This window comes from Electrona antarctica, assembly GCF_951216825.1.
Source record: "Electrona antarctica genome assembly, contig: SUPER_24_unloc_2, whole genome shotgun sequence".
Taxonomy (NCBI): Eukaryota; Metazoa; Chordata; class Actinopteri; order Myctophiformes; family Myctophidae; genus Electrona; species Electrona antarctica.
In genome coordinates, this window is record NW_027638774.1 from 141,047 (window position 1) to 154,627 (window position 13,581).

The 13,581-nt window shown below is 41.0% G+C and overlaps 1 long non-coding RNA gene across 1 annotated transcript; it reads left to right on the plus strand.

Moving 5' to 3' along the window:
* Window positions 1-4,543: 4,543 nt before the first annotated feature.
* Window positions 4,544-11,908, plus strand: LOC306917706. Its single transcript, XR_013789226.1, has 4 exons — window positions 4,544-4,956; window positions 6,560-6,652; window positions 7,080-7,217; window positions 10,720-11,908. It is a non-coding gene; the product is annotated as an uncharacterized lncRNA (long non-coding RNA).
* Window positions 11,909-13,581: the final 1,673 nt, after the last annotated feature.

Sequence of the window (13,581 nt, forward strand, 5' to 3'; positions counted from 1 at the left end):
TTTTTCATTTTCTCATGTCCCCCCCCCCCCCGGCCCCCACACATGTAAAGCGTCTTTGGGTATTAGAAAAGCGCTATATAAGTCCCAGATATTATTGACTCCACCAGGCCGAAGGTATGGGGAGAGAGTATGTTTTGCACTCCGTCTGTCCGTCCGTGTGTCCGTGTGTGTGCGTGTGTGTGTGTGTGTCCGTCCGTCCGTCTGTGAACAGCTAATCTCCGGCACCGTTAACCCGGTCGATGCCAAATCGTGCACACACACTCACTGGATGCCAACGATGAACGGCCTGTTATAGCGCCACCAGGAGGCCGCTTTGTGCAAAACAAGTTTTTGGACAGTACACCTACAGATTTTGTCCAAACATCACGCAAATTGGTACACAGTCTCTCTAGAGCCATTCAACGAAACGGGTCTTTCAGATTTCTCAGACTCCATCCTGATTGGCTAAGATTGGCTTCCAAAGTTCGCAGGAGTGCTCAGTTTCAAACAAAATGCTGCAAATCATGAACACATTGTGTGATTTCCGTGAAATTGTGCACGCACATTCCCACTAGGCCGAGGAAGAAATGCCACGTGAACATTTTCAACTCAGCCTCATGGTGGCGCTATAACTGGCCGAAAAGTGTTTTTACTTCTAACTGCACGGATCTGTGGATAACTTTGTATGCCAACTCCCTAGAGGCCAAGGAAAAACCTTTGCCTGGAATTTTTCACATCTGCTCTTTATAGCGCCACCAGGAGGCCGACATATGTAAAACACATTTTCTAATATTACTCCTTCAGATTTTATCCAAATTTTACGCAAATCGGTACACATGCTCTCCATAGTCATGTGATCAAGACTGGTTTGTTTGATTTCTCATAATCCACCCTCATTGGCTACGATTTGCTTCTAAACTTTTCAGGAGTAGCCCCGCTTTGTACCCGTTTTGTAAAAATCGCCACAACTACTCAACGCAGAGTCCGCTTGTGGTGAAACTATGCATGCATATTCCCACTAGGCTTTGGAAGAAATGCCACTTGACAGTTTTCAAATCAGCCTCATGGTGGCGCTACAACAGGCCAAGCATCACACACACACTCCTATCCTCCTGGTGGAGACCTGTGCCCAGAAGGGCACTTTTTCTAGTTATTATTATTATTATTATTAGCACGCACGCACGCACACACGCACACACACACGCACACACACACACACACACAATGATCCAAAGTTTATATCTGGAGCGACGTGTATCCCAATGAAGGCGGAAGTGCAGTGCTGAAGGCTTTTCTTTTTTTTAACTTTATTCTATATGACAATATACAATACAAAACAAGACAAACAAACAACAAAGTTATTAATACAACAATACAACATCAGAGCCAGGGGGGATTAGATTACTAACAGAAAACATGAACACAAAGCAACAGTTCTCCGCAGCTTTCTTATTTAGAAGTGCTGAAGGCATTTGCTGAAGGCACTCTGCGTCGCTGCCCAAGTGACGTCACTCATGCGACTCTTCCATGACTTCAGCAATAACCATTGTGTGTTAAGGAACAGTCTGCAGTCAGCCCCCCCTTTAAAACCCTTTTTTGATGAACAGAGTGTTATCAAGTCCTTTAAAGGCTGTAGGCCTGGGAAAAGTCCCGGCCCAGACAATATTGGGGGTCACCTGATAAAGACCTGCGCTGAACAACTAGGCCCTATCTTTTATTATATATTTAATCTATCTCTTTTCCAGCAGAAGGTGCCATCCCTCTGGAAACAGTCCACTATAGTTCCGGTGGCCATGAGCAATAAGCCCCAAACGCTCAATGACTTCAGACCTGTTGCTCTAACTTCCTTGATCATGAAACAATTTGAAAAACTAATCAAGTCCGAGCTCGTGGCAAAAACTGAGTGCCTACTGGACCCCCTCCTGTCTGCGTATAGGGCTGGAAGGGGTGTTCAAGATGCACTTGCCACCTTACTTAACCTCTTGCACAAACACCTTGAAGGTAGTAAAACCCATGCCAGGCTGCTCTTTATTGATTTTTCCTCAGCATTCAATACCATACAGCCCCATGTCTTGGTTGATGTTAGACGTTCCCCACAATCCCCCCAGAAAAGTGTTGTCAATGGACAGACTGTATATATTGTACCCAGTTAGAAATATCTAGGCACAATTATTGATGACAAGCTGAAATTTGACCTAAATACTGATGTAATGTATAAAAAAGGTCAACAACGCATGTACTGTCTAAGGAAATTGGCTAAATTCAATGTCGACAACAAGACTCTGATGAAACTGTTCTACAGTGCCTACATCGAGTCCGTCATTTCTTTCTCGATTATCTGTTCGTATGGTAATCTCTGCATCAGAGACAAGAACTCCCTAGGGAAAATTGTAAAAGTTGCCTCTAAAATAATTGGCTCACAAATGAACAGCCTAGACCAGATATTTAAGAAACAGGTGCTTAACAAAGCCCTGTGTATCCGATCTGATGCTGCTCACCCTCTACATAGAGAGTACATCCTTCTCCCATCCGGCCTTCGCTTGCGAGCCCCTTGTGCCACAAAAAACAGGCACAAACATTCCTTTGTCCCTGTCTCTATTTGCACACTAAATGCTGCTGTGGGTAGATCTAGGAGATAACCTTATGATAAGCACTTTTTACGTACTTACCTACATACTTTTTACTACTTTATTTGTCTCGTGCCTAATGCCTATGCACTCGCACTTTTTTATGACTATCGCATAGCACTTTAACGCCTGCACTTTAGTGGTTATGTGCACCTTTGTACTTTCGTATGATCTGCTATGTGAACTGTTTGTTTATGTGTACTGTCATTGTTTGATGTACATCTATGCTGCAACCCAATTTGCCCTTCGGGGACACTAAATACACTTGAACCTTGAACCTTCTCGCTGTCACTCAAGTCACTACTGGCCAATCACAGCGCGTCTTTTCCGGGATTTATGTTACGCACGCGGAAGCTGCTCATTGAAGGCAAATGCTTTGCAAGGAATCTCGGGAAAATTGTGCCTTCAATTGTGACACGCGCCTCAGAGCCGGAAAGGCCGTCTACGTTTATGGGTGTGTTCGGAAATGCGCACCGGGAGCGCACTTGCCTATTAGTTTGCATTGCACAGTGCGCTCAGTGCGCTATTTCCGAACGCGCCCTATATGTCTATGGTTTAAAGGTATTAGTCTGGGAGCTAGGCCCAGCCTAGGGCATTCACTTCATTTTTACTAGTTGACTAGTTGCCTAGTTTACTAGTCGACTAGTTGTTTAACTACCTATTATGTAAAAGCTATGTAAAATAGCTTCTTTCTTTTTTTTGGAAGTAAATATTTGTACATTTAAAAACTATGTAGCTGCAACTCATCAATGTGTTTTGGGTCATCACCAGGGGCCTAATGTATACTTTACTTTGCCCAGGATGTTTTGCCTAAAACATCACCATGATGTTGGACCCTTATTTCACCGGCATACAGTGGATTCTTATTTGGGATACATTGAACTTTCAAAAAAATGCTAAATACTAAATGTGAATTACTCAATTTCTAACAAAACGGTGACTCGTAGCACTCAGCATACAGCAGGAATGGATCTAGCACATAAAAATCATATAGAAACAACAAATTAAGTACAATTTATCAGAATTATAGCCAATTTCCAGTTTTAGTAATTCATTATGGTAATTACTCAATTTCTGACGAAATGGTGACTGAGTCGTATCACTCGGCATACGGCAGAAATGGATTCAGCACATACAAATCATATAGAAACAACACAAAATGTACAATTATTTGTCAGAATTATAGCCATTTCCAGTTTTTATAGTGATTAATTATGGTAGTTAGTTACTCAATTTCTGACGAAACGGTGACTCGTATCACTTGGCATAGCCTACGGCAGAAATGGATTCAGCACATAATATGGATTCAGTACATAAAAATGTATACTAATTACTCAATTTCTGACGAAACGGTGACTCGTAACACTCGGCATAAAGCGGAAATGGATTCAGCAGATCAAAATTAATCATATAGAAACAACACATTAAGTAACTTTCCTCAAGAATCCCATCAGGCATCACGTACCTTTTTGGCATTTGCGAACCTGACTAGATTCCCTGATTTTGGTTCACAGTCATCAGTGGTGGATAAAGTATGCATACTCAAGAATTCAAAATTCAAAATTACAATGTACTTTTTCATTTTAATATCAATGCATTGCTCATTGTCAAATATATATATATTTTTTCAAACATGTGAAAATAGCTGATCTACAAGCTCAAACTCAAAGTGTGTCACATCACAACTCGCTGTGAGGTTGTAGATCGTCTATTTCCCCACTATTCCACAGTGGTCATGGGGTTCAAGTCTACTGACTTGAACCCCATGGAAAATCTATAGTGGGATTTGAAGGCAGTTGCAAAACGCAACCCCTGTTACATATTAGATTATTATCATTATCATTTAGTGACAGTTACACACCTCCACCACCAGGGAGCGAAAGACATTAAGGCAACACTGCGAGGCTCGTTTATTGCGCATGCGTGAAACACCGGAAGCAGGGTTGTGCGTGTAGCAGCATCTTTGGCAGAATGGAGGTTGTTAGCCTTTAGCTCTATGGTTGTTTTCATCTTGTTGTGAAATAAACAGAGTGCTGCTAAAAACAACATCTCATAATGGAGGTCAAAACGTGTCAAATGGAGTCCGTACGGCTGAAGATACATGAACACATGACGTCGGTGGGAGAGGACATATTGTGTGTTTTGGACAAACGGCAGCAGAGTGGTGGTGCTGATGTTTGTTGTGTGAAGCTTGATGTCAGAGTGTTTGTGTTGGAGCGCCTTAGTTTGGCCGCTAAGGTCATGTGCAACCTCTTCGAGAGAGAGCTGGAGACACTAGAAACTCTGCTGGAGAAACAAAACAAAGTGCTGGACATTGATGTTGATATGGACATCGATCTACACACTGCAGGTATGTGTTACACACACATGGCAGAATTCCATTGTATTATGTTTTAATTTGATTGTATGAGTGTTTGGACCACACACTGTAGTGAGGACTAATGGGAATCTGTAATAAACAAACGACACCAAACTACACAGGTTGCAGTTTAGTAAACTCTGAACAACACCAGTTTAGCTACAGGTAGCATTAAGCTAACTGTAGCTTAATGCCAGTAGCCAGTAATTTCCCAGTAGCTTCAAGTTGTTCTTTATTGTTAAATATTGTGTTCAGGTACATTATATTTATAAAGTTAAGTACAATTTAGAATAATACTTATTGTTATTGTTAAATGTGGTCATAAGTGGTATGGCCGACTTGGTACTGTTACTGTAGCCTAGGGGATATTTCTCATGTTATCTCAAGGCTTAAAAATACACCAGGAAAAGACAATTAGAGCTTTACAACAGAAAGCCAACTAATATTATTAGGGGACTAACTATATTGGGGCATTTGAACATTGATGCTTGTCAGTCACAATGTGGTCTCAATTTGTGGGACGCTTGAAAAGTCTTGGAAATGAGGGACTGTCACGCAAAGGGAGACATCTGGTCTCCGTTCCGTGAGGCAACTCACCGTTTCCATGTGAATCCTGAGATCTACATGATTCTCACTGTTCTATTATAGCAGCTGTGTTTACTTTTTTGTCGTTGCTGTCGGGCAGAGAAACCTTGTATCTCCATAATTCAGAAGGAGCGAGTGCATTCTCCCACACCAGCGATCAGACTGCCGGGGGGAGGGGCGCCACCTGCCGGGGAAGGTGGAGGGATTATGACACTCCACTACCGCTCCAGTTCCGTGGCGGTGTCATTCCGGCAGTTTCGGTCCGTTCTGCGGTGACTCCGCAACTGCCGATAACAGCCGCGGCTCCCGATGTGTTGCCAGTTAAAAATCACCTACTGTGTCTTCCCTGTGAGGTTAGGGTTAGGGTTTGGGGTAGGTTGTCGGAGACACTGGTTAAAACTCACCCATGGGTCCTGACGTGTGCTGCCGGTTAAAAACAGCACCCGCTCTCTCCAAAAATTTACCCTTTTATGTTTTTTTGTAAATTAATGTCCTAATTCATCATACTACAGTGTCGCCCAAAAGTAACCAAAATAGCCGATCTACAAGCTTTTAATCTGACATTTGTTCTACTTATTATAAGTGTGAAAAGTAACAGTTTTGGACATATAATAAGAGGTTTCCACCTGATAGCAACAATAGTATACCTACTTGTGTTATCTATTTCAGGATCATTAATCTGTTATCAAACTGATTGGCTGTTTCAAATGTGCAATGAAAAATACTGCTTGCTAGATATTCTTTCAGTTTGTTCTTTCATTTTTTTACTTTAAAAAACAAAACAAAAAACATTCTGGTTCACATGAATTAATTGGTTCAGTATTCTACAGGAGTGTTATGCTGTTTATAAAGTTTAATATGATACATATATTAGTCCTTTAGTCTCTATATAGTCTAGTCCTTATTCGACAAGGCTGTTCATGACACATGAACAGCCTTATCATTAAAGTTGTTATTAATGTCACATCAAAGTCTTTATTAAAGTGTTTATTATATTTCTTCATTCCAGACCAGTGTGTGGAGTCCAGTCTGCAAGTGAAGATCAGTTCTCCAGCCACGACTGTTTCTATTAAACAGGAACCTGAAGACCACCTGGATCATAGTAAGTTTAAATCACTCCATCTTTATTTGTTTTATTGGTGAAAGTGGGTCTGTACTGAGAGTGTAAAGATGAACCGATATGACTCGGTCATCGATTTTAGCATTAACAATGTGACTACATTGATGCATTGACCAAAATGTATTGTGAATGGGACGATGGTTTGGCAGTGAAAGTATTAATGGGTTCACTGAAGCTTTGCAGTTAATTCTATTTCAGTATTAGAAGACTCACTGACCTAACATTCAGCTAGTCTCACATCTTCTAAGAGAACGCTACAATGTAAACAAACAGCCATACAGTACAGACTGCAGTCAGCGCTTCATCAAAGTTCAATTTTGGAAAATGTGGCCAAAGAGTCATCTGTTGATACATTTTCCAACCACTACCACAACCACTACTTTATATAGTCTCTTTGTATTTTTCCTAGACTTTCTGCATGTTACTGTGTGTAAAGAGGAGGTTCCACCTGAAGAGGAGAGCAGCTCCAGTCTGGTCCAGGAGGAACCACAACCGCCACAGATTAAAGAGGAACAAGAGGAACTACTTCGAAGACCAGAAGAGGCTGGTGGGTCAATGACTGTTGACATTTTTCAAATTAAAAAATACTGCATAAAAAATACAGCATTCAAACTGTTCAGATTTTAGCTATCTACGATTTAATTTGCTAAGTTGATAGCATCGTGGTTCATAGCTACCCCTACTGAAAGGGTCACAACTGCACAAAGAGTAATGTCTTTACTCAAACTGTCTAAATAATATAACTCAAGTGTCTTTTATACTTTTATTGTCGTTTAACAAACATACATTTAAACACATGAACTAATTATCTAGGATTGGTTTAAGGGTTAGTTTTAACCCAGTTTAGGTTAGACGTTTGGTTAGTTTAGTTAGTTAGTTAGTTAGTTAGGTAAATAACCTGCATGAATGAGACAGAAATACACATACATTCGTCGATTACAGGCAGGTTTACACAACACATGGATAACACATTATTCATTGATTATTAATAGTTTGCATTATGTATCAATAATTACCATTGGTCTAATGTGAGTTGTGTTGTTCATCGTACGGTTGGCACGAGGTGTGGACCCTTGTTGATGTTACTAGAATCTGAGCTACTAGAATCCTCGCAGGGTTTATAAAAACTCTGTTTAGTGGAGCCCGCCTTGTGGGCCGGTCTTAAACCAGCTTGGCATCAATTGGCTGCTGAGCTCCTTCCTGTGGTTGGTTTAAGACCAGGAAGTATTACAACTGACATGTGCTTTGACATGAGGCATGGGAGAAGCAGTTTGCTGGTGGAACTTACTAGTGGTTCTGGCACTGACATCCTCTCCCTTCCCTTGGGAGGCGGAGGTGTCACATTTCACACCTTCCTGTTAACTTGCTTTGCCAGCAGTAATGGTGACCTCTTGTCGAGTCAACTCTGGTATAGTACCTTCATTATTGAACAATATCAATATCATGGATATTTCCACACAAACTACTATGTCAAAGTTTATGCCATGTTTTATTTGTTTTACTTTTTGACTTAATTCCCTTTTCCAATGATTTTATATTGAATATAAATTTTATTTTCACCTGATGGGGACAATTATTTTAGCACTTAAAACAACTAGTGACTGCTCCTTTCAACTGAACATGGCATGGTAAAGTTTGATTTGATTACGTGGTATAATGAAAGGTCTTTCTACTGGCCAGAAGTGAGAAGACTTTGGGACACGTGGAGCGCTGTCCCGGTGTTATTAGTGAATGTACTTCCAGCTTCCCTGCATTGGCTGATCTGAGCATTCGGGAGGGTTTGTAGCGTCCGATAACAAGAACGCAAGAATACAAGAACGCAAGCCCCTAAAAACATGCTCACCCCCGGTGTGGTAGGCTACTCAAAGGACCTATAACATAAAATTCAACTTTTTCAATTTATTTTGTGTTTTTGGGGCTCCCATATGTGTTTTCTATCCCCACAAATAACCAATTGTGAACAATCAGGCTTTCATATCATATAGGTGCTTTAATGGAAATTGCTCTCAGGAACAGCTAAACTGATTTTGTCCTCATCGTGATCAATGTCACCCTACTTTGTATAATTCCTCCTCTTCTTCAGTCTTTAGTTCCAAATTTGCATTTCCACTTTGTTTACAATGTCCACCATTGTTGATTTTCCAAGTTGGCATGGAATGGAAACAAGCCTGGTTTTATCTAGCATCAGTATTATAATGACTCAAATATTAAATAATCTGCATATCAGCACCCCACCACCTCAGGACATTGTGGTACTGCAGCTAAAACTGCTTTCAAAGTCCAGAAATAAATGACAAGGACTGGTTATATCAGAGTGGTGATTGAGGCTCAAACCATTAGAAATAGCTTTGAGGGACATAGACAATATGATATTAAATAGCAGTTTTAAAATGCTATTTGCGCTTTAAAGCTGCAATATGTCAACATTTTAATGACCTTTTTTATTTATTTGTTTGGTATTCAGACAGCCAGCAATGGGTGAAACTCTCCCCCCAAAAATGTCTCTGACACATATAGGGGCCGCAATCTGCATTCAAATATTGTACTAGAAGCTTTGTCATTGGTCGATTTGCCTGTCCTGATTGGTTAGTCATTTCGACCAATGACAAAGCTTCTAGAAAAGTCTTTGAATGCCGATTATTTTTGGAAGTGTTTTACTCATTGCTGGCTGTCTGAATACCAAAAAGAATAATGTCATTAAAATTGAGAAATATTGCTTATAGCAGCTTTAAAGGAACGCAATCAGGTGTGAATTCATGAGTCATAATTTGCAAGCAGTGTTTTTTGAAACATCAAAGATAACATCACAAAACCCCAGCCGCCAGACCACAAACATGTCAATAACACAAAGGCTATACTAGTGCAGTGCCATATCAACATTCAAAACGAGGCGTTTAAGTGTAAATGACAAATATGCTACAATCGATAATATGGCGTCTCGTTCTTACACCTTTGTTGCCTTACCTAAAAGGACAGTCATGACAGTACTGAAGAAGTTCTGACGACAGTGTCACTCTGCTGAAAGATAAAGTCCACAGCGTGTCTCATCACAATGCACTGTGAGCTTGCTTGTAGGTCAGATACTTTCAGCGAGCAACGCTGCCATAACACAAAATAAGCCTGAAGTGTAAAGCCAAATGTATCCTTTGTCATATCACGGGGTCCCGCACCGAAAATAGCCACTCTACAAGCTAATCTGGTTGTCCCTTTTGAATATTTTGCAGGGCCTTTGGTCCTAGTACGTACATAGTAAACTACATAGTACACATACACTAGTTAACTGGCTTATTAGACAACATTTGGGACACTGACGTCATTATTTAGTTACACCAAACTAATCACTCAGCTGATACTGAACCCCCTGCTGAGTTTCACAGCAGCGGTGCCACCAGTGTACCCTGGCTGTACATTGACATCCGCTCTGTTGAGCTACTACATTACCCCCCCCCCCACACACACACACACACACACACACACACACACACACACACACACACACACACATACACACATAGTATGTGTGTATGCAACTAGTTTGTTTGTTTTGTTTTTTGTTTTGTAAAGTGTCCTTGGGTTTCTTGAAAGGTGCTATATAAATCCAAGTTATTATTACAAACCTCTAACAATACTAAGATATAGACTATACCATCCATTTTACCCAAGTCAGACATAACTCTAATTTAGCAGAATATTAGGATTCCGGGACTGATATATGGTACAAGGAAGCCAGTGAGTACGTTTATGATTATGGGTACAAATTTGGATTATAGTGAAAAAAATTATGATTTGACACCAAGATCATTCAAATAGGACAAGTTTATGGGATTTTATTGCGAAATGCAATATTACTGTATATTCAATGGTGGCCATCTTGAAAAATGGCCGCCATCTTGAAATTTGATTTGGCCAGATGGTTTTATGAAAAGAGCAATCCCTAAGGAGTATGTGTGCCAATGTTGGTGCTTGTATCCGCAAGTGAACGATTCTCCTGTAATTTGCACTTTATCTACCCTACTATAGCATAACACCATTTTATTTTGTTTTTCTAGACTTTCTGCACGTCCTTGTGTGTAAAGAGGAGGTTCCACCTGAAGAGGAGAGGAGCTCCAGTCTGGTCCAGGAGGAACCACAAGCTCCAGAGATGAAAGGGGAACAAGAGGACTTACTTCAAAGACCAGAAGAGGCTGGTGGTTCAGTGTTGACATTACTAGCAGTGAAAAGTGCAGAAGATGATGAAAACAGAGAGACAGAGCCTGTGGCCGGCACCTCAACTGTACACATGCAAACACAAGCTGATGTAGAGGACTGTGGAACATCACAATCAACCATTGACAACCAGCTCCTCTCTTCACACTGTTCTGAATGTGCTACTGAAGACAGTGATGAGTGGGGGGAGACTAGGGGAGATCACTCGGCTTTAAACACACTGAAATCACAAAACACACAAAATGTGGGAGGACAGCGCAAGCTGTCCAAGGACCTGAAATCATCGAAACAAACTGACTCCATGAGGAGTCACACAGGGAAGAAAAGTTTTAATTGTACAGAATGTGGAAAAATGTTTAATCTAAAGTGGACTTTAAAATCACACATGAAGATTCATACAGGCTTTACTCAGGTGGGTCATCTAAAAACACACATGATGACTCATACAGGCGAAAGGCCATTCTCTTGTACAGTATGTGGTACAGGCTTTGCTCAGGCGGGTAACCTAAAAACACACATGATGATTCATACAGGCGAAAAGCCATTCTCTTGTACAGTTTGTGGTACAGGCTGTGTTGACACAAGTAATCTAAAAACACACATGAGGATTCATACAGGCGAAAGGCCATTCTCTTGTACAGTTTGTGGTACAGGCTTTACTCAGGCGGGTAGTCTAAAAAGACACATGAGAATTCATACAGGCAAAAAGCCATTCTCTTGTACAGTTTGTGGTACAGGCTTTACTCAGGCAGGTAGTCTAAAAACACACATGAGGATTCATACAGGTGAAAGGCCATTCTCTTGTACAGTTTGTGGTACAGGCTTTACTCTGGCAAGTCATCTAAAAAGACACATGAAGACTCATACAGGCTAAAAGCCTTTAGTTTAAGACATAATGATCATCCTAGGATCATCCTAATCCTAGGATGACAATGATGCAAAAGCAGAGGAATTACATGTGTATTCTGACAATATCAACATGACAGAATAAAATACCCATTAATAGTTTCTTGTGATGGAGTTTAATTTGCATCTTGTGTATGGATGTTATTTTCTATTCAACTTGATGGAATTTCATTTTTATCTTTATCTTGCATTATTCCCTCCAGCTCATAGGTTACTGGTAGTACAACATGAGCATCAGTGTGTGTCCACATTTGTCAGTATTTAACAAGTCATATGCATTAACATTCATGCAATAATTATGTTCATTGATATGCAGTAAATGATGGTGCAGTAAAGTGCTCACAAGCTGCTGGGTTTGTGTAGATCAGGGGTGTCCGCTACATCTTATAATGTACCTTTGGACCATAACAAAGCCACATATGCATCACAGTTACGATTCTATTTAACTATCATCGTCATTTAAAGCTATATTCAGTGATTTGAGGGATTTCGGAAAACCCCTGTCCGCTAGGAGGCGCCTCCTGAAGTTATTCCTCCATGATACGGAAACAGAGGTTTTTGGCTACTAGCTACCTATTGGCATCGAACATTTGCCATCGTATTGGCCAAGCCCATTCTGAACGGGAACCCCTTTTGGTGTTTTAAGCATTATGCTTTAGCTATAGAATATCTACAAGCTCATAGCGCAGCATCGAGTGCCGCACTACGAGCTTGTATATCTGCTATTTTTTTTTAATCGTGAAAATGTGGGTGCAAATCTATGAATATATATTCTTTCAGAGCGTTTTTAACTCAAATCTTTGCTTCTGGGAGGTCCCTGGAACAACATATTTTCAGATTGGTGTCTGTGGCCAAATACAGATAATTCCAGGTGTCCTTGATATGGAAAGGTTGAGAACCACTGACATAGAAACATGGGTTTTTCAGAAAACTGTTAGAATTTAGAAGCCTTTTTTTAAATCGTCCTCAGGTCGGGTGTTCCTTTCAATTCCGCGTGGGTTCGCATGCGATGTAGTTATCCACACTAGTATATTTTCTAGTAGAGTCTGTGACTCTACTAGAAAATTGAAGTGATATTTTCTTTAACTTGTCCTCCCTCCATACGGAGTGTATTGTGAGTAGGTGGGAAGAAGCTGTTTGCTTCAGTCACGTGAATTCCCTCAGACCGCTGTGCGCAGCAGGTGGGATTGGTTTTTGTTACTTGCTATTCTGCTATTCCCTCTCATACGTGCGCGTATGGTGAGTAGACGTTTTCGGCTAATATTGTTATACATTTTTGCATACTGCTATTTGCTACCCCTGGTGCTACGCTGTCCGCAGCTGGCAGGGTTGTTTTTTTGTTATGCTAATTATTCCCTCTCATACGTTCGCGTATAGTGAGTAGACGGTTTTGGTTAATATTGCTATAAAATTTTGCATACTCCTATTTGCTACCCCTGGTGCTACGCTGTCCGCAGCTGGCAGGGTTTCTTTTTCGTTATGCTAATCCCCTCTCATACGTTTATGTATAGTGAGTGGATGTTTTAAGTTTCGCATATTATTACCCCTGTTACCACACTGTTCGCAGCGGGTTGGGTTTTGCGTTCTGTTCCCTCAAGTACGTGTGCGTACGGTGAGTAGGGTTGTTTTCCTTGTATATTGCGGCCCCTGATACTGCGCTGTTCGCAGCTGGTGGGGTTCCTGCATATCCCTCGGGTGCATTCGCGTACTGTGAGTAGGGCGGTAATTGAGCTACTATGGCTCCCTACGTCTGCTGCTGTTGTCAGGCAGCCATGGACCCCTGTGATGGCCACCGAGAA